This window comes from Phodopus roborovskii, unplaced genomic scaffold, assembly GCF_943737965.1.
Source record: "Phodopus roborovskii unplaced genomic scaffold, PHOROB, whole genome shotgun sequence".
Taxonomy (NCBI): domain Eukaryota; kingdom Metazoa; phylum Chordata; class Mammalia; order Rodentia; family Cricetidae; genus Phodopus; species Phodopus roborovskii.
Genome location: NW_026126576.1, coordinates 4,203,976 through 4,229,585, shown reverse-complemented (window position 1 = coordinate 4,229,585; position 25,610 = coordinate 4,203,976). Strand labels below are relative to the sequence as shown.

Sequence of the window (25,610 nt, the reverse complement as noted above, 5' to 3'; positions counted from 1 at the left end):
GACCAAAAGTTTCATTTCAGCAGGTGCTTGCTTTTGAGTGGATGGCATCCCATTGTGACTGTAGTTCCACCTGGATGTTGAATGATGTGTCCTGTCAGGGTCTCTTTGCTGTACTTTCACTTGGGATTAAGGAGTTCTGGCTGCAAGTCTGTAACTAGAATGAATTGCCCCAGTTACTGTGGACTGTTTTTTAATTTAACTGACTCCTAAGAAATGAGGTTTTTGAATCAAAACTCAAGAACTGAAATTTACTTGCCTGTAAGATAGCATCTCACGATGTTTGGAGCTAATCTGAAAAGGCAATCCTGTTGCCTCAGTCTCTTGAGTGCTGGGATTGTAGCCCTTTCCACCACACCCAGCTAGTAGTTTTTTTTTTTTTTTTTTTAAGTAAATTAATGTCAAATTTTTGTATCATAATAGATTTAGCCAAATGGAAAACCCATTTCTGTGGGTTTTGTTCTGTCAAAAATCGGGGATTCCATCAGGCAGCGGCAAAGTCTAGAAATGTATTTGTTACTTAAATCAATAGTAACTGTGTATTATTTATGAGTAATGTTTTTTACATGTAGAATCCCTCTGAGGCCAAAGCTCTTTATTGTGGTTTTGCTTTGAGTGTTACTGTAGATGATGTTCAAGTAAATGACCAGGAAACTAGTAAGAACTTGAGAACCATGCTGGTAAACAGAAACCAGCCAGATTCAAAAGTTTACTTCTGATGTATTGCTGGGAATAATCATCTCATATTGAAATACTTTCCAATTTCTACTTTTATTGAAAAGCCTGACTCACCAACTTTTTGGAAACACGTGAACGGTGTTGACTTTAAGTTTTATCTAAGTTTTCAGATCCACAGATGATGATAGAAATTATAGGACATTTGAGTCTGCCACTTCACAAATGAATAAAGTGCTGTCTTTCAGGGATTTCATGCAGTTGAGTCATTCTGTAGGTTTTGAAGACAGATTTTGCCTTTAAAATGCTAGTCATGATACTCTTTGGACAGAGCTTGTTTGCATTTGGTTGTTATTAATACTTCAGTGTTTGAGATGTATTCAGAAGTCATTAAGTGGAATGCAAGTAACAGTTTTGGGTCTGTGTTACTCAAGGGTTTCATGAATAAGAAACAAATATGACCAGTGTTCTGCTCTCTGAGCCAGTGTATCCCTTGATTTCTCTGGGATATTATATTGGTTATTACAATATTTTTCTCTTGAACTTTTGCTTGTAGATAGTTTTGTACTTCCAAGATTTCATAGGATCTTGCCATTTTCTCTCTTTCATAGTATTAATCAGGTGGCAGTAGAAAATTTAATTTGGGCGGCGGTGGTGGTGTACGCCTTTAATACCAGCACTTGGAAGGCAGAGGTAGGCAGATCTCTATACATTCAAGGCCAGCCTGGTCTACAGATCTAGTTTCAGGTCAGGCTCCAAAGCTACACAGAGAAACCCTGTCTCAAAAACAAACAAAAAACTCAATTTGGTTTTGGTCTGGTTTTGCATACTGGGCATTAAAGTCAGGTGTACAGAAACTTCAACTCAGCCTGGTGTTGGGGCTTGGATGGTAGGTAATAGATGAAAATTGGCAATTAGTGTTTGCTGACACACATGGTTTTGTTGCTCTGAGCTAGTGTTTAAACAGCCTGATCTGGTTAGCTGGCCAGTAGTTACTGTGGAGTTGTTAATTATGCTTGTCTTTTTGCTGCTGGCATCAACCAGTCAACCCAGGAAAAAGCTTTAAATTAGTGGTAGTCCAATAAGACACGGTGCCTTTGTGGATAGGGTTGATATCACTCATTTAATTTAAGTAGGACAATACTTACCATCATCAAAAAAGAGCATTTATGAAGTTCCTATGATGTGAAAGAAGCAGCTGAAGGGATGGGGAAGTGTTAAAAGGATTGTAGAACGTGCACCCAGGTAAACTAAGCCAAGCTGTAGAGACTGCCAAAGGTGTGTAAACTGGGATTGGAACAGCCTGGCTTGGGAATCAACTAGAAGGAACCCTTCCCCCCATTTCTTTAGAAGGAAAACTGATTTCTACAAAATCAGCTGCCAGCTTTTCTGTTGCAATGTGCAGTAGCATTTTTAACTCTGTAGGTAGATAGCATAGGGATTTTCTGGAGTGGCATAGAGCAGAGTGAAAGGCACAGTCAGAAAAACTCCAAGGGAAAAGGAGTAGACACTGACTAATCTAGTGGGATGGTCTGGGAGAAGACCTCCTTATACATTTCTTCATTTTTTATTTATGAATGGTCCTGCTGGGCTAAGTTCTGTATTTAGAGATAGTTCTTTGGGTCTGTAACACTTTTCTTTTTTTTTAAATAATTAGTTTATTTTTATTTTATGTGCATTGGTGTTTTGCCTGCATGTATGTCTGTGTGAGAGTGTCAGATCTTGTAGATCAGGAGTTACAGACAGTTGTGAGAACTGCCATGTGGGTGCTGGGAATTGAACCTGGGTCCTCTGGAAGAGCAGCCAATGCTTTTAACCACTGAGCCATCTCTCTAGCCTCATTAATCTGTTATTCTTTTGAGATAGACTCTAGAATGGCCTGTAACTGACTACATAGCCTGGGCAGACTTTGAACTTCTTGGCCCTTTCTTGCTAGTCTAGAGAGTTTGTGTATTACAGCTGTGTGCCATTAAAATCTGGTCTTTCGTCTATAATTTCTTTCTTGCATTCTTGATTTTTTTAAAAGTATTTTTTATTTTTAATTATGTTCGTTGTGCATGTATTTCCCAGACCAGTTGGAGTTACAGGTGGTTGTTAGCTGCCTGATATAGATGCTGGGAATTGAACCCTGGTCCTCTGAAAACATTAAGTGCTTTTAACCACTGAATGAACTCCAGTTTGTGATTTTTTTTTTTTTTTTAAAGAGCTTTATTGGAGGTATACTTTTACGTATCATAACATTCACTCATCATGAGTGCAGTTACGTGATTTTTCTAAAGTCATTTGAAAGAGTGCAGTTGTCACCAACATTCCAAGTTTTAGAACATTGTAAAAATGTCAGTTGGTTTCCTCTTTTCACATTCATTGATACAAATCAAGATTAACAGTGGAGCCTAAAGTGGTTGTGGACTGCTGGAAGATTACCTCCCCACCATGGTGGTACACCCAGCTTGCAAAGATGAGAAGATGAAGGAGCATTTTTGTATGTATAAGATGGCAGGTGTGTGAGAGAGAAACATGATCCCTTTCTTGTAACTTGAAGTATTTCTTGTCATCCTGCTCTGTTAATGAAAGAGGGAAGAAAGAGTAAAGCATTACAAGCCGGATGGTGGCGCTCGCCTTTAGTCCTAGCCTATGCAGAGGCAGGTGGATCTCTGAGTGAGTTCGAGGCCAGCCTGGTCTACAAGAGCTAGTTCCAGGACAGCTTCCAAAACCATAGAGAAACCCTGTCTTGGAAGACACCCCCCCCCAAAAAAAAAAAGAGTAAAGCATTAAGACTGCATGAACTTACATAATTCTTTGTGCTGCTGGTTTGTGTTGGACAGAATAACTTCCTAGACCTTGATTTTTTCTCCAAAGTAGTCTCTTTTGAAGTAGAACAGCATTGCTGTATCTTATATTTTCGTCTTTGATAGTTTCTTTGCTAATAGTGTTACTACATCTTTTTCTTTAGCTATTTAAAAGTCAATCGAGTAATTAATTGGAAATGTTTTGGATCAGTTACTATAGATTTAGAGCTTCATTGTTTTCATCTCCAGATTTTTAACATTCCTTTTTTGTGTGCACACTCCGTGGTAGATGTGGAAGTGAGAGGATAACTTGGACAAGTTGGATTCTTTCCACTCTACCTGTCCTGGCTATCTGCAAAGTTTATGCATATCCCTGTCAACCTTTTGTTTGTTTTTTTCCAGACAGGGTTTCCCTGTGTAGCCCTGGCTGTCCTGGAACTCACTGTTGTAGACTTCACTGGCCCCGAACTCTGCCTCTCTCCACCTTCCTAGTTCTGGGACAAACTTCCCAGCATCCCTGTCATCTTTATCATATGCCGTATCTTATCTCAATGTTGAATTGAAAATCTTATTTAATCCCTGGTTAGTTAACTACTGTGAAAAGTTTACTGTTTTTTTTTTTTTTTTTTTTTTTTTTTTTTTTTTTTTTTAAGAACTTTATGGACAGTAGGAAAAAAGGAAAAAAAAATTTAAGCTCTTACAGTTGTAGAGAATTAACTATCTTTACAGAAAGGTACTTTGGATGTTGAATTGGAGGAATCTTGAGAAGTGACTTGTGTTCCTTTTTTTGAGAGCTTCAGGAGTTTTGAGTGTGTAACTTTATAATGATATCCTGACAACTCAGTCTGTTGAGAAGTCACTAAGTACTATAGAAGTTTTGTGGACAAACCACAGTATAGTTGTGATCTTTGATAGAACCAAAGTGCATCTATCTGTCAGTACATTTCAGATAGTAAGACTTCCAGCCATCCTACCTATATTTTCTGAGAATCCACAACTGTGGTTTTGTACCTTGAGTCACATTGGCTTCATTGTATTGTTTACCTTTCATAAAAATACTCTGTAAAATGCATTTCAAAAATTCCCTCTGTGTTCCAAATCATCAAACATTAACAAACCTTTCAAAGTGGGGAGTTTTCAAGATTACTCTTAACAGATGTTGAATAATAATTTATTTTGTATTTATTATTGTATTGAACTTACTGTTCCTTGCTACTCACTTTATCTTAGGTATACTTGGTGACTGTAAAGAAAATTACCTTTCCAGGTAATTTAATTTACCTGATCATTTGACAAGATTTTATTGTTCACAGAGGTCTGGGTTTTGTGTATGCACAGCGTTGCAAAGACAGGCAAAGTTCCTGTTCTCATAGAGCTTGAAGTACTATGGAGAGGGAAGAGAAAATACATTAACAGAACTGAGATCGTTCAGCTATTATTGGTGGATGTCCTGAAGAGTGTGGGAATGAGCATAGAGGAATGAGGGATGGTGGAGGCTGCTCTACAAACAGATGGACAGTGCTGCTGTTTAGCAGTTTAGCTGCTGTATGTTATTTAGCTTTTTAGTTTGGATGATGTTTACTAGTTTGGATTGCTAGTTTTGGGGTCCTAGGCTACTCAGCTTAGTTGTGTGTTGTATATTGAATGCAGACCAGCTAACTTCTTTCAGTGTTTTTTAATCACCAGGATAGGAGATTATACACTGCTATAGTTTTGAACTATTTATGTGGCATACATCTATTATGTACTTCAGAAGGTGCTGAAGAACCCCAAGGTTCAGAAACCTTAGCAAAAGAACTAGCAGAATCAGCTCTTAACTACTAAGTATGGTTCTGCATGTGAGCTGCTAACGATGTCTCTGGCCTGCTTTCTCTTATGTTCCCTCATCATCACTTTTTCTCCTTATATTGTCTTTGCTCCCCTAAAGTAGTACCTACTTTAACCTGTTGGTAGTGTACAAGTTTAAATTAAAGGTTTGATGAACTTCTACAAAGTGAGTATGATTGTAACTTGATGTTCCAGATTCTTCATCAGATTTTTTGGAGAATATTCCCAGAAACCCCTTGTATACGGCCTCATGTTTTGTTATTGGGGTGATTAGTTTCCCTTATGTTTTAATTCTGGTTGAGAGGGCTCCTGCGGTGTTACTCATTGTTACACTGACAAGATTCAACTATTATGCTGTGAGCAGTTCTTGTTTATTTTTTACCCAGTGCTGTTTTATTCTCAGGCCATCTGAGCAGTCCCCTCTCTGAGCACCAGCCCTCAGACTATCCATCCCTTTTGCATCTCCAGTCTGTCTCCCCTTCTTTTTGGCATTTATTTACTTGTTTTAGGTAGGGTCTCTATGTAGATCAGGAGGATCTCAGAGATCTTCTTGCCTTTGCTTACAGGTGTGGTATCCTTTTATGTGGACAGACTGAAAGGTATGAAACTTCTAGAGGTCATAAAAGAGAGTTGATTCCCACCTCTCATTGGCTGTATTGTTTAGCAGTGTCTTATTTATATTTTCTAGGCAGAATCTCAACTTGCCCAGGCTGACACGGTACTCAGCCTGTAGCCCAAGCTCACCTTGAACAGTTAATTCTTTTGTCCCAGCCTCCCAAATGCTTAGGTCTCTAGTATGTGCCACCATACCTGTCTGGGCTCATCAGTCACTGCTATTTGAAAACATTGATTAATAAGTAAATGGAGAACTCCACCTTCAAGAAACTATAGCCAGTGAGAACCAAGTGAGGTAACTAATAAAGACAATTTAATCCATTGGTTGAAAAACTGAGTTCTGAGTGTGTTTTCCAAAGATGCCCCACAAACCACTAACAAATCCTACTTCAAATTATCTCCTGGTTCACATTCTTTTAGGAGGAAATCTAAATCATGAATATCTCAAAGATTTTGTTGTTTGTTCTTTTCCTGTGTCTATCTTTAGGATTTTTGGAACCTGAAACTTATAACCACTCCATCTGCCCTCTATATACAGAGCATGTTTGTTCATACCAAAGTGGTGTTTTCTGAGTGTGGACCATGATGTCTTACTTTGTACATCCATGTGTTCTTCCTCCCTTTCTTTTTTAAGGGCTCTTTCTCTTCGTGTTCCAGCTGATGTTGTCTTTCCAGATGTCCTTCCATATGAAGCCTTTTTGCACCCCTCTTATTATGCATATTATATTTGATTTACCAGTCTTCTTCTGTTGTCACCTCATTGGAGGACAGGGTATTTGTTTTTTCATTTTGTTTTCCTATGTTTATTAAAACTGGCACTTCCTTGGGGTTCACAGATATCTGCTCTAAAGAGCAAATGAAGTTACAGTTCTTTTGGTTGTTAGTAGTTTTGGAGATAAAAAAAACTGTTGCCTAATGTGTGCTAGAGCACAGCCTCAGTTTTGAGTTTCTTCATATGTGAGGGTTTTCCTGTTGTGTGTTCAATGTCACTGAGTTAGGTAAACATTGTCTCTCCAGTGTGCAGCTAGGAATAATATTCCTGTTTTTCTGTTTTTTTCTAAATAGGCACTGGGACTTTTTAAAATGTAAGACCAAAAAGCCTAGGGGGCAGAAAGCAGTGCATTTAAATTAAAGTAGTTCCTGGAGTGCTTTTGAGCTGTAGTGGTTTGTGGAACCCTTGACTGTCTACTGCCTTAAGTATTGTCTTAGTGGTCCAGGTTGTAGTTTTAGCAGTCAGAAGTCATGGGAAAGTCAGGAAATGAAGTAAGGGGTTGATGTATGGGATAAATAAAGCAATTTTGAAAAGGAGGATTGCTTGTTTGAAAAATGGCACCCAATATAACTTAGAGAGGGTCAGAGAGTACTGATCAATGTTGGAAGCCTTCTGTGCATTCTGCCATTTTAACATGTCCATAACTTGACAGTATGCCACCTAAATATGGTAGTTTTACATTTGTACCCTTTGTTCTATTTTTGTTGAGTAATTTGGAGTAACTGCTTGTGTTCTGTTGAAGTCTTGATGCATCCATTTCATTTATTTAGTTATATTTCAATTTCCATGCATTGAGCAATACTATGGTGACATAAATGAACTCAGTAATGGCAATTGTGGTTATGGTGTAGCATTACTCAGAAACTGAGAGTTGGGATCATGAGGTAAACAGGTAAAATTTTTAAGCAGGGTTAATACTACTTTTCTTTTTCTTTTCTTCTTCTTCTTTTTTTTTTTTAAGTCAATTTAGAATACCTGTTTTATCTTGTGGTTGGACCAAACACAAACAAACATACACACAAAAACAAATACCAGCCAAATATGCCCCCCCCCCAAAAAAAAAAAACAGTGGGAGGGATTTAGGGATATGTTAAAAAAAAATCCCTCTTGAGTTAAAACTTAAGTGTACTTTTTGTACAATTAAGAACTCCAAAAATACAGATAAGAAACTTTGGTGGCCTTTGGAAGGACAAGAGATTAAAGGAATACCAGTTTCCTCAGCATGATGAATCTTACAATGTGGTGGTTAGTCATAGAGAGAAAAACTTGGTGACTGCTTTCTAAGAACAGCTCAGATGTCATATGTACGCTGTGAGGTTTGCTAGCTCCTCTCTCTTACAAAAAACTCAAGTGTTTGCTTCACAGGTACTAAAGAATAGTCTGCTCTAAGAAGTCGGACTTTTGATTCTAGTTGCTTTATGTCCCCAAACCCAAGACCATTTAGTGGTCTACTTGCCTATAAGGAGAAGGGTGTCATTCAAACTGATTGACTGTAAGATTCAGATTTCTTACCAATTCCTGGGTCATTGTTGTCTAACGCGTGGTTGGATGATTGATCAAGCATAGTGAATCTGTTAATAAGTGGAAGTTGGATAAAGATTAAAAGTATAGTTGACCTAGGTCACTGTTCATGCTCAATTCTGATTTTGAACTCTTTAAATGTGTTAACTTTGCACTCCTTGCAGGTTACTTCAGGACCTTGTAAATTATTAGTAGATTGTGTGTTTTCAATTTTGTGGGTGTATGGACATATGTATATCAGTGCAAGTGCTTGCAGAAGTTAAATATGTGAGAGTCACCTGGAGATGGAGTTGTAGATTCTGGAAACTGAAACCAGGTCCTCTGGAACAGAAGTACTTGTTTTTTGGGTTTTTTTTTTTTTTTTTTTTTTTTTTTTTTTTTTTATAAATATGTAGCTGTTTTGACTGCATGTATGTGTGCACCACATGCATGTCTGGTGCCTATGGAGGCCAGAAGAGGGTGCTGGATCCCCAGAACTAGAGTTAGAAATGGTTGTGAGCCACTATGTGGGAAATCAAACTTAGGTCCTCTGGGAGAGCATTCAGTGCTGAGCCATCTCTACAGCTCACTGTTAGAGTATCAGTAAAGATTGATAAACTCGAACCCATCCTTGTCCTAAGTTTAGAAGAAAATACGTTACAGGATATGTAGAGACCAAACAAAAAAATGGAAGCATACTCTTGTCACCAATTGGAATTGATTTTAAGAGGTCCATTCATTGGACTTTGCCTGGTGCTGTATTTAATGAACAAGTTTTGTGAACGTTTCATGTTTTTGAATTCCTTATTTGTAGAGATTAAAGTGAAAATCTTGCTTTGTGTAGATTGTATTCTAGAAGGACCCAGATACTGAATTTTTTATCAGTACCTTACCCAAACCCTCCACTGAAACAGATTTGCTGGGTCTTATTCCTGGAGTCTTCATAAGCATTTGTGAAGTAGGACCTGAGAACTTCATTTTTCATGGGTTCTCAGGCAGTGTCATGCTGCTGGTCTGGGTAGTACATCTTGGAATTGCCGGTTTAGATTGGAGCTTCAACTAACCAGGTAGACACACTTAGTTTTATACAAATAGTTAAATCTTGGCTTAATATTGGACACTTGGAACATAAAGCTTTTCAGTGTTTTTCAGAGTTGATAGTTTGATATCATAATCACAATTCTGAGTATGTTACCTCATATGATGCATAGCACATAATGGCAGAAGGCTGTTTAGGGTCACTTCAGAAATTGTCAGTTTTTCTTAAACCAAAGCTGTCTTGGAAATCACTCTGTAGACCAGGTTGGCCTTAAACTGAGATCTACATGCTTTTCCCGCCAAGTGCTTTCTTTTAAGTCACAACTTGGTTTTTAAAAGATTTAACATTTTCAATATTTTAAAAGATTCTGTATGCTTGCCTGTAGTGCATGTGAGGAGTGCAGGTACCCACAGAAACTGGAACTGGAGTAGCTTGCTTGTTAAGTGCTTTTCAGTGTGGCCACTGGAAGCCAAACTCTGGTCCTCTGCAACAGCAATATGTGTTCTTTGTACTCTTAACTGTGAGGAAGCCAGTTTTAAAATCAAACATGAGACACAGTACAATCCAAAGACAACACTGATGTGATAGCTGCTTGTGAAGGAAGGCAAGGTGGCACAAACCTTAGGGTAGGGTAGGCAGAGGCAGGTTCATTTCTGTGAGTGGACCCTAACCTAGTCTGTATATGAATTTTAAGTGAGATGGGGTGAAACAGTGAGACCATGTCTCAAAAAACAAAACTACAACCAGGTGGGGGTTGCATATACCTTTAAAATCCCAGCAGAGGTAGGTGGATCTCTGTAAGTTCCAGGACAGCCAAAGCTACACAGAAACCCTGTCTCGAACCCCCCACCCCCCACAACCCTACAAATTAAGTTACTAATCAAAGGAAAGCTAACTTCTTCATTGTTAAATAGGAGCAAATGAAATTTTGAAGATTTAAAAAAAAAATTTAGGTTGGGAAATGGAGATTCTCATAGACCTTTGGCTTATTTTAAATATCATGCTTTTAGAATACATGCCAGTGACTTGGAGGAATTTGAATAACTGGCCCATAAAATTTCTCTGCAGACATTGTGTTAGAGTGAAGATTCAGGAGCTAGCAAGATGGCTCCATGAGCCAGGCTGCATTCTGCTAGCCTGACAGTCTTGAGTTCAGTGCATGGGACCCACATGGTAGTAGGAGAGAACTGAGTCCTGTGGGTTGTCCATTGATTTGCAGATCTGTGTTACAACATGCTCATGAGCATTGGAACATACACATTAAAGAAATTAACATATTTTAATAAATTTTATGGATTATTTAAAGTATGTTACAGCTTTGGTAGAATATTTTACAGTTCATAAAAGTGGCTTGAGGCCTATCTATTGTTGGTGAGGATGTATAACTAACTGTTCCACTCTGAAAAATAGTCTGTCTGGCAGATTCTTCCTACACATAAACTTACCATATGACCTAGCAGTTATACCCCTTGATCTTTAAGCTCAAAGAAATGAAAACTTATCATACAAAAGATATTCACAGCTTTGTCAAACCTCCAAATTAGTAAAAACAAAAAGAAACCCAAGTATTTTATTAGGTGGGAAGCATCTCCACAGAATGGAATACTTTGCAAGACAAAGAACGTTAATTAATGTATAGCTTCTGTGGTTTTAGGGGCTTTAGGATGAGTGGGGGAAAAAAAAACATTAAAAGCTCATATTGTGAAAGATTTTTTTGGTGTCTTGTGTTAGTGTGAACCTGTGTTAAATGACATGGTAAAGGGGCATTAAGAGGCATAACACCCCTAAATAAAGCGAGGAGTGTGCTGTATCACAGTTGGTTGAAGATTTGTTAATTATTTAAAGATAAAAGAGGGGTTTGGTTCTCAGCACAAGGACTTGATATTTGAAGAGTTAAAAATGCTAATAAGAATATATTCATTTATACATATACATGTACATTGTCACTATGCCTCATGAGTAAGAGTGAAAATCTTGAAATTTTAACAATTATAAGCCAAATTATAAATCAAAAATTGACATTGAATTCCTTAAGTATGCATTATACTAATGGTATTTTATTGGTTCTGACACTGCATTATAATTAAGGTGCATATTACACAGAAGCTGAAATGTGACTACATAGGACCACGGTATACTATTTTGTAATATTCTATGAATCTGTACGTCCAAAAATATGCTAAAAAAAGGGCAGGAGAAATAAATGGCTCAGTGGTTAAGAGCAAACAGCTTTTGCAAAGGACCCAGGCATAATTCCCTGCACCCACTTGGCAACTCAAAACAGTCTGTAACTCCAGTTCCAGGAGGTTGGAAACTGTCTTCTGACTTCTGTGGGTACCAGGCATGCATGTGGTGCATAGTCATATGCAGGTTGAAATATTTTTTTAAAAAGAAAAACATGTAACTGAACAACTACTGTTATGGACCTCTGAGCACAGCCTATCAGTCATTGGATATTCTGAAACATTAGATGTTTATATAGTGCTTTATGTTTTACACATCACTTTTATGTCTTCTTCCCTCTAATATTAACATTCAAAGCAGTTAGTTCTGAGAGATAGTTGTTACTGCAGCCTTGAAGTGTAGAAGCTACTGCACAGAAAAGTAACTCTGGATTTTGTGGTCAGTAAGACAGAGGAAAGGTGATTAAGCTAAATGGACCAATTATTATGTACAAACCATAAAACTCCTTTGTCCTGCATCTTCCAAACATTCCATCTTTTTTTTTTTTTTTTTTTTTAAAGGGCTATTTCAGTTAGAAGAGAGCAATAGAATAATGCTTTTTCAGATTTCTGGGAAAAGGCCTAATCACAGAGCCTGCAACAGAACTCAGTTAACAATGAGTATATATACTAAGAGATTTAGTTTTTACTAATTCCTATGTTTCTTTATCTTAATGTTTCTTCTCATTCTGACTTCTGCTTTGAAATCAAAAGGATTGTTCGCTTGAGTTAGAAAATTATACAATTCTTTGAAAGAACTTTTCATGCTATTATTAAAATCATTAGCAAGAAGCATTGAGTTTGTGAATGATTTACTCTGCAGTAAAGTGGTCCAATGGAAAGCACTTGTCTGCCTGGGCAGTCAGGTGGATAAGCTCAGTCCTTTGTGTAAGTTCTGTTTTCATTGTGCTGGCTCTGTGTCCAGTTCCTTCAGTTAAAAGTTACTGAGGAAGTCAAGGGAATATGCAGCTGTCCTTGGCTATTTGAGGACATAATGTATGTCAGTAAACATTCAGTTCATGTGTTGGCAAATGCCTCCTTTATGTCTACCTAGGAACAGAGAGCTGTGAACCTTCCCTAAACATGGCACCCATCATATCTTATGCAAAGAACTTACTCCTACTGTTCTTCCTGATTGTAAAATTTTGCCTACACACACACACACACACACACACACACACACACACACACACACTGAAGACACTTTGGAACATGCTTCTCCTAATTGACTTTTGGGGTAAAATTTGATGTAGTATAATTGTTTTAGAGTTTCTCTTTTTGAAGGAGGCTCCTGAGACCTCACACATGCAATTTTATGTGATTCTTTTTTCTGATTTACTGTGGTTTTCTGAAGACAGGTCTTATTAAACATCTTTTAAATACTAGGGTGCCAACTTACTTATTTAAAAGTATATAGGGAACATAGTTTATTTGTAATTTATTTCCCCTAATGACATATGAATAAGTACTTATATTTTGGTGTCTCTGCTTGAAGGAGTTTTATCTGTTACAAACATTGGCATGTTCAGTTTATATGTAACTGAACAGTTTTCTGGTTTTGTTACTAAATTTTTCATTTATATATCCTTCTAATTGAGGACGAAGACAGTGGTATTTAAATGTCTGAATTTCTTGAAGCTAGGCCTTATGGTACATACCTTTAATCCCAGCACTCAGGGGCAGAGTTTTGTAGATCTATGTTAGTTTGGGGCCAGCCAGGTCTACATAGTTACAGGATTTGAGACCCTGTTTCAAACAAACAATAACAAACAAAACAACTCAAAGAATGTCTGAAATTTTGGAGTTATACAGAATACCTGGTACAGAAGACAAGTGTGTGTTTTTAAGTATTATTTGTTATACTGCAGCCCTGAGGTAGCACATCCTTACACCTTTGTTTTATAATTAAAATAAGGTAACACCCTGTAGCAAAGCTTGGTTCTGACAGACCCAATCTACTTTGGGGTCTCTGTCACTACCATATATAGAACATCACGTGCCTCCCCCTGCCCTCCCCTGCCCTCCCCTGCCCTCCTCCCCTCTCACACCACCATGCCATTCAGTCCTGGGATAGTGCCACTATATCTTGTAGTGCTGTAGAGTCTTTGACAAAGCTGTGCCTCCATACACAGCACCTAGTGCAGTCAATACACATCTGATGTTCCATATATGGTACTCACAGAGACCCCAGTGTAGATGGGGTCTGTCAGAATTAAGCTTTGCTACAGGGTGTTCTCCCCGGCCCCCTCCACTCTCTCCCTCTCACTCACAGGGTTTCTTTGTATAACAGACCTGGCTGTCCAGGAACTCTATTTGTAGACCAGGCTGGCCTTGAAACTCACTGAAATCTGTCTGCCTCTGCTTCCGCCTTCCAAGTTCTGGGACTAAAGGCATGCACCACACTGCCTGGCCAAGTTTTAATGTTCCTAATCCTAATCTTAGTAGAATTGCACTTGTGTTTTCTTGCTATATAGAAATAGTCTATTTATTTAGTGTCTCTACCATTTGTGTAACCACAGTTTAGAACCATTAGATACCCATCTATCATAACAGTCAACATACTTAATTTTCTCATTTTAGTCCTCTAATATTCTGCTGCCTTAATGTTCATTGCGTTTTTTTGTTTCAGTGTATTTTGCAAGAATCTCTTTGTACCTGTATCAACTCAGTGACCTTGAAAGTGGTTTTTGCCAAGTTTAGTCTCTTGGAGGTTAGAAAATACAGAGAGCACATAATTTTTCTACTGAACAACTGGTTGCTGTTTTGCTCTTCAAGACTCTCTTGCCCTTATGTGCATTTTTTGGTTACATTGATCAGTGTTCATTAAATATGTTCTTTTATGCCATTATGTTGCCTGCCCTGCTACATAATAGTTTGTGGCCCAGGGCATACTCCATCACTGAGAGACACCTCTGGCCAATTTATACTTGCATAATTGTCTGAAAACTTTACTTTTATCCCTAGCTTTATCTAGCTTCTGGAGCAAGGCCCAGCTAATGATAAACCTTGAGAGAAACCATTTTTGATTCTTTTGGATCATTGAAGCAGCTTTGTGTTAGGTCTTCAGCAGAACATGGAATCATTTTGTACTGGATTGTTTTTAAAGATTTATTTATATATTTTTTATGCATACAACATTCTGCCTTCATGTATTCCTGCAGGCCAGAAGAAGGCAACAAATGTCATTATAGATGGTTGTGAGCTACCATGTGGTTGATGGAAATTGAACTCAGGACCTCTGGAAGAGGAGTCAATGCTCTAAACCTCTAAGCCATCTCTCCAGCCCCATTGTACTGAATTTCTTTTTCCCTTCACATTTGTTTCTTTATATTTAGGCTTGAAACTTTTAGGGCAGATAATTGTTAAATTTTCCAAAGCAGACTTTGTATCTTTCACTGTACATTTCAGAGCATAATCTGTTAATTCTCACATGTTGGTTAAATATCTATGTAAATGGATATTTTCAGTAAAAGCAAACAAAAAAACAAAAACAAAACTTGTGAGTAAAGTATGGTAGCATAATACGATGGTCCCAGCACTTAGAAAGTTGAAACAGGAAGATGAAGAGTTGGAAGCCAGCCTGGGCTACCTAAGTAGCAAATTCAAAGCCAGCTGACACTGAAGAGCTGATGTGAAAAAAACCAAGGGCTGAGAATGCAACCCAGCACTTGCCTGTATTAATCTCTAGCAAATGTACACTAGCACAGCATACTCAGTCATCTTGCAGCACAAATGAGAAACTAGGAGAATAGCTTGGAAATATTGTCATACAGGGTTTCTCTGTGTAGCCCTGGCTGCCCTGGAACTCCCTCTGGTAGATCAGGCTATCCTTGAACCCAGAGATCCTCTTGCCTTTCCTGTGCTGGTATTGAAGGCATAACACCATGCCTGACTGCCATTGTTTTATTCCTTAACTTCTGTTTCTGGTTTTACTTTTTGCATACACTATATTAATTTTTAGGATGGTTCCTGTGATCACACTTCCCTTTCAAGTTCATGCCTGCATTTCTGCTCACAGCTGACCTAACAGTTGATTGCATAATAGGCTTCTGATGAAGCCAGTTGCTTTAAGGCAAGCCCCTTCCAGGTGGGCTCCTCAGAAGTTCTCTACTCAGCATGGAAAGTGCACAAAAAGGGACTGGGTGGTCTGGATCCTGAAAATGTCTTAGGGTGGCAATTAAGATAAATTAAACTCTACCAATAAAATCTTTTCTTCAGGGATTTTGCAGTTGAGTAGCACTCAAAATGGTTGTAGTTCTTTTATGAAGGGATTTTTCAAGAGAGATGGACTAGAGCTCTTGAACCAAGTAGTGATTTAGGTACTGTCATAGTCTATCAATGGGCAATTCTAGGCCTTCATTTCAGCTCTTTGGTACTGTTTTATAAATGAAGTCTCTAAATTGTTTATTAATGCTGTCAGAATTCTTTGACCTAATGTGAGTTTCATGAGTGGAACAGACATCTTTCCCAATGCTTTGGGGTGTTTTGGTAAAAAGATTTGCTGCATTTTAAATTTATGCATCAGTTATCAATTTGCAAACTAATTTTCAAAATAATAGAAGTAGACATTTATGCTAAACTGTAGAGTTTAGATAGAAATTTGTGTAATGTTTTGAGTTATTTATGAAGGCAGGGGCTCATTCTAGCCCAGCCTGACTTAGCTGGGCAGCTTACCTCAACTCTCCTAGTGCTGGGGTCTTGAGTGAGGTGACGCCCGCTGATTTGAAATTTCGGTAATCTGAGACAGAATTCATCTTTGATTTAAGCTCCCTCTCAACTGAATTGCAAGTTGTACAAAAACCTCTCTGGATTATACAGTTTTTCTTTATAAAGAAACTAAAATACATTGTGCAGTGTTGCTGTGGCATTGATGTTTTCTTAAAGAGATCTTTGGGCAGATAGACTAGAGTTTGCAGCTGTAGTGTATAGACATGTGTTCCCTGTGTTGTGTTCATTGAATGAAAGAGCACAGACTTAAGTAAGCAAAGTGATGAGCACAGAACAGCAGCCAGTTTCCACTTCATGATCTGGAATTTCCTTAGATTCATTTTAACCATCAGGTTATTATTTTATTTTTTATTTTTTTTATTTTTTTTATTTAACTCCGCTTCTTCTCAAAATCCCCTTAAAACAAATTGGAATCATGTAAAGGCTTTTGGCGAAGTTGACTTTTCTTTCCTTACATCTGGCAATTCAAGATTCAACAGAAATGAAAGTCATCACACCCATTTCCTCCCTGTGCTCACTCAACTCAAGGAAACTCAGATGACAGGCAATAAGAAACTATCAGGGTTTTGTTTTGAGACGCAGGGTCTTACTATGTATGTCAGGCTGGTCTCCAACTCAACTCTTGTCTCCCTGTCTCAAGACTCTTCCTTTCCTAGTGCTGGGATTACAGGCATGCCAAAGCCCAACAGTTGATGTTTGAATAAACTGAGGCTGGCTGTGTTTGTTTGCTTTTCATTTTCTTGTACTTAGAAAAACCATTTGGACCAGATATTGATGTGAAGAAGAGTGGGAAAATTAATTTCTGCACTATTTATTGAATATGGAAAGTTGCATAGTGACCCCCCAAATGTGTGAAGCTTCAGTGTTGACAGAATGGAATGATCTCTTCCAGTCATTACTGATATTATGCCTCCACAAAAGCTTAGTGTAGATCACTTCTGAAAAGATGGGTGCTATAGTCTCTGGGGTGTGTATGTAATGGTAATGGTGGTTTTGACACTAAATTGACAGCTTTAAAATGTTAGAATTTGTTGCCAATAATTAGTCAGGAATGAAAATACATTTTAAAAATATTTAGCAAGCTAGTGAGAAAATACTTTGCTGTACAAAAATATGATTCACTTACAGTGTTTTTAGTATGCATCTTCAAATTATGTTAGAGTAGACTTTAATTTTATGACTTTATTATAATTTGTTCATTAATATATTTTACTAGTGCTTCAGATGATAGCCCAGGCTGACGTACAACTCATTGTGTAGCCCAGTCTGGCTTCCTGAGTGCTGGGATCACAGTGTGAGTCATCATGCTTAACTTAAGCTTCAGATTTTAAGAGATGATAAATAGTAAAACTTGTCTATGGGAAGTTTTGTGGTCTGATGTGTGATTTCAATATTAGTTCTGTAACAAAACCAAGCATAACTATAGTCAGACAAAACACAGAACGTTTGCTATCTTTGTTGAATATAAAGAGGTTTACACCTAAAATGCAGTCTGAGAAACCATCACATTGGAAGCATTGATCATGTATTTCCCCCAATCATGTTTTCTTGCCTGTTCTTTTTAGTCCCAGCTTGTGTAAATTCATTTCTTTTTTCTTTAACTTCATGTGAATGAATGTATCCTTCACCCATTGGTCCTAAGTTGTTTTAATACCCTGTTTGGCCTTGGTGAAATCTTTTTTTTATTTATTGACCTCTAGTTGGTTTTGGGGGGTGGGGAGGCTCGATATAGGATTTCTCTGTGTTGTTTTGGAGCCTTTCCTCTGTAGAACAGGTTGGCCTCGAACTCACAGAGATCCATCCACCTTCCTCTGCCTTTGCTGGGATTAAAAGCATGCCCAGTTCTCATGGTATTTTAGCTGTTGATGTGGTTTTAACCTTTTGACTACAGAACAGTTAGAGTACTGAGTGTGTTTGGTTCCTTCCTTCCTTCCTTCCTTCCTTCCTTCCTTCCTTCCTTCCTTCCTTCCTTCCTTCCTTCCTTGTTGACTGGTAGCTTAACTCATGTACCTTTTTAACATCTTGAAATCAGATAAGGGCTGTCTCTTGATTTCCATTTCTCATGGTTCTCCAGCTATTCCCAATTACAGTATATAAACAATGGCAACTCTCAGATTTCTAGTGCTCACATGCTACTTTAGCAGACCTGTAATTTGATTGATTTTACTTGCTCTTCTTGATATGAGGTGTGAGGGTCTTCAAGGTGTGAACTGTTTCTCTGCCTTTCTGATTTCCTCCATTGGGAAGAATGTATGAGTTTTTAAAAATTACCATCTGTAGCATACTGGTAGTGATTCCTTTCCCTTTGTAAGAATTTGTAGTCTACTTTTATATTGGTCATATTTCTTAATGACCTCCTTTGTAGATCATTGTGGGCCACCTGGAGCACTTTGGCAGAATGGAAATGCTCTACATGTGTCTTCATCCCTTTTGAAGCTTATCTTTTTGTCATGTATCAGAAAACAGATTGTCTAATAATGTGGGAGCATTCATTCCTTCCTTACCTCGAAGACTGCAGGTTTGATGTAGCTGGCTTACTTAAGCCTCTTCAGAAGACCATATAGAAGTACAAGGGGAAAGCAGTTTATTTAGTGTGTGTGTGCATGCCAGCTGCTTTGTGCATGTGAAGATCAGAGTACAAGTTAGAGTGATTTCTCCCCTGCTACTGTGTGGTTCCTAGGAATTAAAACTCAGCCTAGCAAGCTTGGCAGCAAGCACCTTTACCCACTGAGTCATCTTGCTGTCCTCTGTCCTGAATGGAGTTTTGTTTTGTTTTTTTTTTGGGGGGGGGTTTAAATAGAAAAAGGATCTGTTAATATTTACACAAAGTTTTTTAAATATTAAAAAATGAGATTGAGGTATTCCTATATAATAAGACCATTTTGGTTTGGGATCTGAGTTTTGGTTATTTAAATCTTAATAAGAAAAAGTATTTCTGTCTTCTCAGAAATCCCATTATTTTCACCAACAATGTGAATTCCTGTGTCTTTACATCTTCAGTACTTAATTTCATTTTTATGAAAAAATTAATAGTGACTGTAGCATACTCATTATAGTTCTATTATAGTTCTGTCTTCTGACAGTGAACTTTATATGCTTATATCATAATCTATTTCTTTGAAATGAACTTTTAAAAAAATTAGCATCATACTTATACCCTATAAGTTCTTGATTTTCTTAGACATGTTGATATGCTGAGTAACAGTAGTTTATTACCTGTTTGTGGGAGAGAACAGAGACCACTTAATAAAGCCCAGGCTGGCCTTGACATTGTGACCTTTCTTCAGGTGCCTCGGTCTTCCCAGTACTAGGAGCGTAGATGTGTACCACCACATTTGGCTACATAGGCGGGTTGCTTTTAGGGATCAGTTTAGCTGATAACCATCTTCATTACTAAGAGTTGTCAAAATAATTTTACAAGTGTGGCTGGGGGCTGGCTCCCAGGTTAAGAACACTAATTGTTCTTCCAGAGATCCTTTGTTTAATTCCCAGTGCCCACATGGTGGCTCACAACAGAACACTGTATAATACATAATAAATATAACTTTAAAAATTTTTAAAAAGTGTGGTTGACAACAGAACGTCCCTTGTACTACTGACATTTGAGGCTGTCTGAGTTATTTGTTGAGGTGGGAGGGCTAGAACAGGAAGTATTCCATCGTTTAACCTTCTTGGTAAGAGATTACATGCTTTTGGTTGTTTAGTAACCTGCTTGAGATGATCTCAAAGTTATTAACTACAATATTGGAAGCTTGAGCTTGAAAGGATTTCTGTTCTTGTAAAGTATACCTCTCTGGGTTTTTGGTCCTTTAAAGTCTTTCATAGTATCCTAGTCCTGGGCTTTTAACAGTTCAACCCTGTATTTGAGCAAAAGACCTATACTGTGCTTTGTCCGTTATATTGCATCTTATAGCTAGCTAGCTACTCCTTCCTTAGAGGAAGGAGAGTTTCCCCACCCTTGGTTTTCTTTTTCCTGGGACCTTGGTCCCATCATTATTATTAGGTCACCAGGTTCAAGAGGGCTGAACTTTAGACAAGCCATTGGATGAGAATAAAAAATAGAGATGAAATTGAACTGTCAACAAACTAAACTGTAAGCAGTAGATGTTCAGATTATTCTATCATAACCCATTTTGTAGATGCCAGTCAAGGTTTTAAGAAGTCCAGTTAGTCACCAGAACTTTGAGTCTATAGAGTTCAGAAGAAAGGGTGTGTATCTGTTTTGAAGAAGGCTCCATAATGGGCAGCATATTCCTGATTGGTGAGATTGTTTTTGTCCTGTGAGAATTGTTGGTGCTGAATGTACCATCATCACTACCCTCTCACCCCCATGGTTAGAAATCTAATAATTAGGGTTGCTTTTCAGCACATTTCTTTGGTTCAGTAAAAATTGTTCATAAGATTAATTTGTTGCAGCACTAAACCTAATTCAGCCTCAGAATATACCACATGTTGGTATTCCATAGAACTACAGGTGCTGCGCAGTGATCTGTCATCTAATGAAAGAAAAAGTCTTTATCTTGAAAAATTGTAATTCCACACTGCATTTGTGAGAACCATTACAGAAAAGTCTTATGTACCATTTTTCTTAGCGTGACTAAGAAAATTGGCATCCCCCCCCCCCAAGGTTTTGTGTATAATCTCATAGTGTGCATATTTCTGTGTGTTAGAATGTGTGGTTTGTCTTGCTACAAAGTCAGGTCATATGAATTCTTTTAGTAGCAACTTTTTACTAGATAGTGTATTTGAGGTTTTTTTGTTCTTTGGCCAGGGAGTGGTGGTGGTGGGTCTTCTTAAATGGCCTTCTGTTGAGATTTTTCTCCTGTTGCCTATCTAGCTGGGCATTCCACTGTACCACTGTTGATGTCATGACTATGATGGTCATCTACATTGCAGCCCACAAGACTGTGCAGTAGTACCCTGGATCTCCTTAATGATAGTTGCAGAAAGTTTGATAGCTCTTCAGTGTTGACAGTCTTAGCAAAAGTGATTATTTCCGCTATGTTTAATGTTTTTCTTTTGGCTGTTGGTGGCTTCCTGAGGGCTTTGATCAGGGCAGGGGTAGAAGGTACCACCTCAGTCTGTCTGGCTGTCAGTTCTGAATGATCAGTTTCATTGTAATCTTCAGACCTTTCTCAGTCACTGTCCTCACTAACTTCTTTGTGGAGACAGATGTGGCACTGACCTCGCCTCTAATGCACCTTGGGTACATATCTCATTGTGGTTGAACTTGGGCAGCCTTGGCAGCATTCTGGAAGCAGCTGGTGTTAGATGAACCCAGATTTGTGATGACTGAAGGAAATTGCACTGCAGCCTCCTTTGAGCAGAAAGCTAAAAGGCTTTTTTTTTTTTTTTTTAATTTTTTTTTTTTAAAGGTTCTTTTATATCATTGGAGGAAGCACATGTGCATGTCTTTGCTCTCCTGTGGAGGCCACAGAAAACTCTGAAATCAGTTGTCTTTACACCGCTGTGGGAATCAAACTCAGGTTATCAGGCTTTTGAAACAAGTGCTCTTCTCCTCTGAGCCATCTTGCTGGTCATCAGTCCCTGGGTTTTAAAATAACATTTTCTTGGACTGAAATGTGCATGCTTTGTGTCAGTGTTCTAAACCTCATGCTTTACACAGGAAAAGTGGGTCTCTGAAAATTTCCTTTAGTCCTGTCTGTATTTTGTGTCTGAAAATGTAAATGTATACAAGTAAGTATAGAATAATATGCAAAAATATTTGAAAATTAAGTTGGCTTCTATGTTAAAATCTATTGGGTTGCTACAATTTCCATTTTTACAGATTTTAAAAATAGAAGCCTCATTTTTAAGTGTTTTTTTTTTTTTTTTTTTTAATAGCTGTGCAGTCCTCACCTTAATCCTGTTTTGTTCTAAAACACCACCCCCAAAAGATCCCTTGTGCCTGTTAGCAGTCAGTCCTCTTGCCCTGGGGCAACTGTTGACTTTTTATTCTCCATAGAAACAAACACCCAGTGGAATCAAACATACAATCTTTCACTCAGCATATTGATAAGGGTTGTTTGCTTCATTGTGTTATATCAATACTTCATTTCTTTCTTTTATTGCTGTGTAATTTGTTACCTGAATAAACCACATTTTCCTCATTCATCTGTAGATAGGATTTAGGATTGTTTCTAATTTTATTGCTTTTTATGAACAATATTGTAAACATTTAGGTAAGACCTTAGATAGGACTATGGATATGTGTTTTTGCGTTTCTTTAGTAGTAGATACCTATGAGTAGGTAGCAAAATGTAAAATTAACTTTATAAGAAGCTTTTTAACTGCTTTCAAACTGTTTTATAAAGTAGTTGTGCTATTTTTACATTATTGCTACCAACACAGGATTATGGTTTCCTTTTCTTCATCAGGACTTGGTTTGTTGTCTTTTATATTACAGCCTTTTGAGTGGGTGTGTTGTGAAACCTTGTGGTTTAAATTTTTATTTCTTGAATGACTAATGATAAGCATCTCCCTTGCTGCCCTTTTGTAGCCTTTGTTCACATTTCTATTGGAGTTTTTAGCTCAGTTAAGAAGAAGAATTAGGATTATTTTGATTGCATTGTAAAGTTCTTTCTCTATTTTGAAATATATATTCTTGCTAAGTAGTCCTTTTCAGCTTCTTGGTGTATTTTGAAGAACAGAAGTCATTATTGTTAGCCTCTGTTCTGCTGTGACTGTATTTCTCAGAATTCAAATGTTGCTTCTAATCTTAGTGTGTTGTCAAGAATGGGATTTGGAAGGGAATGAAGTCATGAGGGCCTACTTTTATGGTGGGAGTTCATGTACTTATATGTCCTAAAAGATTTCTCTTTTTCTCATGTTCTTCTTTCCCCATATGAGGACATTGAGAAATGGACTTTCATATAACACCACATCTGTTAGATTTAGGGGCAAGATACTCAATCTGAGGTAATGCATCATGGTAGGGCAAATAGACTAAGTCCATTCCTTAGTTTTCCCCTTCAAGAAGTATACACACTTACTTGTTTGATACATAGTTGTGCTTGCTACTTGCTTTTGGTTTTTGAAGATGGGGTTTCTCTGTGTAATAATAGCCCTGAAAACTCATTTGATAGACCAGGCTGGCCTCTTGCTGCTAGAGTGCTGGGATTAAAGATGTGCACCAACACTGCCCACCTGGGTCCATTCCCAGGAACCCACCAGTAAGACTGGGTTCTTTTTTTTATAGGTTTTTCTTTAAGAGAAAGGAAAAGAACATGGAAGTGTGGAGTATGAATTGGAAATATTGATAAAAATAATACTTTAAAATTTACACATTTATAGCTAAACAGTGGTGGCACATGTCTTTAATCCTAGTACGTGGGAAACAGAGGCAGGTGGATATCTGAATTGGAAGCTGCTGTAGTCTCTCGGCAGTGAGGAATGTGAGGATGTGCAGTGTTTCAGGAACAGTAGTCTGTTTCCCACTAGGCTTTGCGTAGCAGTTCAGGCTTCGTGTTAGAATCTCCATAGTGAGTGAGAGATGCTTACAAAATAACCTTTCCAAGGGGTTTTTCACATTCATGTACCTTCAATCACTATCTGTTGCTGAGGCCAGGTGTCTGTTCTTTTAAAGGCTTCCCAGCCCATTCAGTGTGCAGTATTGCATCACACAGATAGAAGGTAAGCATGGTTGAGAATAGCTCATTATGATCTAGTGGGGTTACCTGCCACCATCACCACCCCCCCCCCTTTTTTTTTTTTAAGAAACTTGTGTGGGTGTTCAATTATGGCTGTTAAACTTACCCAGAAAGAAAACTAAGCTTCCAACTCTTGTATAGAGGGCTCATAGTAGCTAAGTATCTATGACATTGAAATTTCCCAACACCCCCTTCCCCTTCTCTCATCCTGTGTGTTTGGTCTCTGTATGCAGCCACCCTGGTTGGTCTTTTACTGTACAATAGCAATGGATGATATTCTTCCTTTCTCCAGGGCTGTGTTTCTTCTGCCAGAGACTACCCATGCTTGGTTGACACTTCCCTTCCTTGTCCTCAATTTCTATTTATTCTCTAATTCCAGACAGCTATTTTCTTTGAATATTCTCCTGCATTGGTATCTCTTGGAATGCTAACTTACATTGCATTTTCCTATCTACTTCTGCTCTTGACAAGTGCCTGTTTTCACCTGCCATTGTATTGCCAGCATCTGTGCTGCTTGAGTAACACTGAACATAACAGAAATTCTACAGATGTGTGTACAGAACCACATAAATCCTAGACCTAAGATATAGACCCTTTGATCAAGAGCTGTCTGGCTGTGTGGAGTGTGAGAGGTGGAAACAGGAAGGAGACATATAAGGGCTGTCACATTGTGGGTTGGACTGGATGCAAAGGGAACAGTAGTCACTTGTGTGCAATCTCTCCCCCACCCCCCACCCCCATGCTTGAAGACAGGCATTAGATGGGCATGGCATTGTGGCTTTTAGGCCTGGTTGAAAGAGCTTACTGGCTAAATGCTAAGGAATCCTGTGGGGAACCTGTTGGAGGGGAAATAACAGTGTTTATGAAGAGTGGTTATTTTTCAAAGCAGTTGTTACCAAATGATCACTAATGCTTACTGCAGTGATTTTATTGACATGAGTAAGATAGCTAAGATTTTAGTTATTTGTTTTTAAGAGACGGAGATCCTCTATCTAAACATTTAAAATTCTAAGTTATTGGGCAGACCACTTGTTTATTGTCTGATGCTTGCTTATTAATAGCAGATGAGTTTCCGTACTACTTCTAAGAAAATCAAGTGAATATTAAAAGAAGTTAGTGTAATCATAAGGAATCAGCACGATTAAAATACTAAAAGGAAGAAACTCTCACTAGTGGTCTCTCCCTCCCTCACCCCTATCTGGGCATGGTAGTGCATTTCTGTAAAATGTGTGTTGTGGAGATTGAGGCATGTTGATTGTGAATTCAAGGCTGACCTGGAGTACACAAGATGTTTCCCATACCGCTTTGCCAAAAAGCAAGGCCTTGGAGTTCATTTTTATCATAATATAGAGTGGACTGATTTTTTTTTTTTTTTTTTAAGCAGAAAGGGAAAAATCAAAACATGGTAAATCTTAGAGCCTAAAAAAACACATCCTAATAAACAGGAGAGAAGAAAGTCATAGTTGGTCTTTTACCCATTAATTGTCCCGGGTTTTTAATTGTTGTGGGAATTAAATGCATGAGGACAGTCAGTTTTCATTGCTAATGAGTGCCTTGCAGGAAGCCTAAGTCTGTTTGGTAAGCTTCAGAAAGCATTGTCTAAGCTGGAATCTCTGTAGTGGCTTTTCCTGATCTTGCCATAACAGTATATTAAGTGACCTATGATTGGTAACTTTGAGGACAAGGTTTAGTTATTTGTGCTATGGTGGCTGTCCAAGTCTAATGGAAGCTTTTCCTGCAGCATTGTGCTCTTCACCCTCTGGGTGAACGTCTATCACCATATCTCCTTTCTAATAT

General features: G+C 38.1%; 1 protein-coding gene across 1 annotated transcript in view; it reads left to right on the top strand.

Annotated features, from left to right (window-relative positions):
- Rybp (RING1 and YY1 binding protein) overlaps nucleotides 1–25,610 on the top strand; it is a 46,304-nt gene that overhangs the window by 1,812 nt on the left and 18,882 nt on the right. The gene's annotated exons all lie outside the window — the stretch shown is intronic.